Source organism: Gekko japonicus, unplaced genomic scaffold (genome assembly GCF_001447785.1).
Source record: "Gekko japonicus isolate JY-2015 unplaced genomic scaffold, Gekko_japonicus_V1.1 scaffold1482, whole genome shotgun sequence".
In the NCBI taxonomy this organism is placed as follows: Eukaryota; Metazoa; Chordata; class Lepidosauria; order Squamata; family Gekkonidae; genus Gekko; species Gekko japonicus.
In genome coordinates, this window is record NW_015169822.1 from 216,259 (window position 1) to 216,954 (window position 696).

Sequence of the window (696 nt, forward strand, 5' to 3'; positions counted from 1 at the left end):
CATGCGCTGCCTAGCTCCTGAAAATAGCGGAGCTGTTGCATTCTGTACCAACTGAAGTCTCTGGGTTTATTTTGAGGGAAGACCTACATAGAGTGCATTAAGTAGTCTAGTCTTGATATCACCATGGCATTGATCCAGGTGGCCACATTGGTCGAGTAAAGGGCTGATCTGAGTTGGAACAAAACATTTTTGCAGCTACCTGACTAAAATATATAGTTAATTTTTAAATAAAACCTTTCAGCCCTCTATCAGCTGTAAATTAACTTGTTGGCTTCTACTTGGTTTGCTTACTAAGAAAAAATTCGAGCATCCCAATGAAGGCAATCTTTTGATGATATTCAAGCTTCTCTTGTCTAAATAACACAACCAATTTATTCTTTGGAACCCTAATTTTACATATTGTTTATGCACCAGCTGGATCTTGCAGTGCTGTCTGCATCAACCTTGTGAAAAATCTCAGCTGTGATGAAGTGAAATTCAGCCAACAATCCACATTTCTAATCTATGGTGAGTGCATCAACCCATTCATCAGCTGGTATAATTCATTAACCGACTGGGCAGGCCACTTCTATAGACTAACAAAAAGCATGCAGCAGTGCAAATGGCAGTTCCCTGGCCTCTTTTTTGACCCAATTACAACATGCTGTCTTCCCTAGGTCCTGAGACTGTCTAAATGCAGAGTTTGGGTCTCTCTTT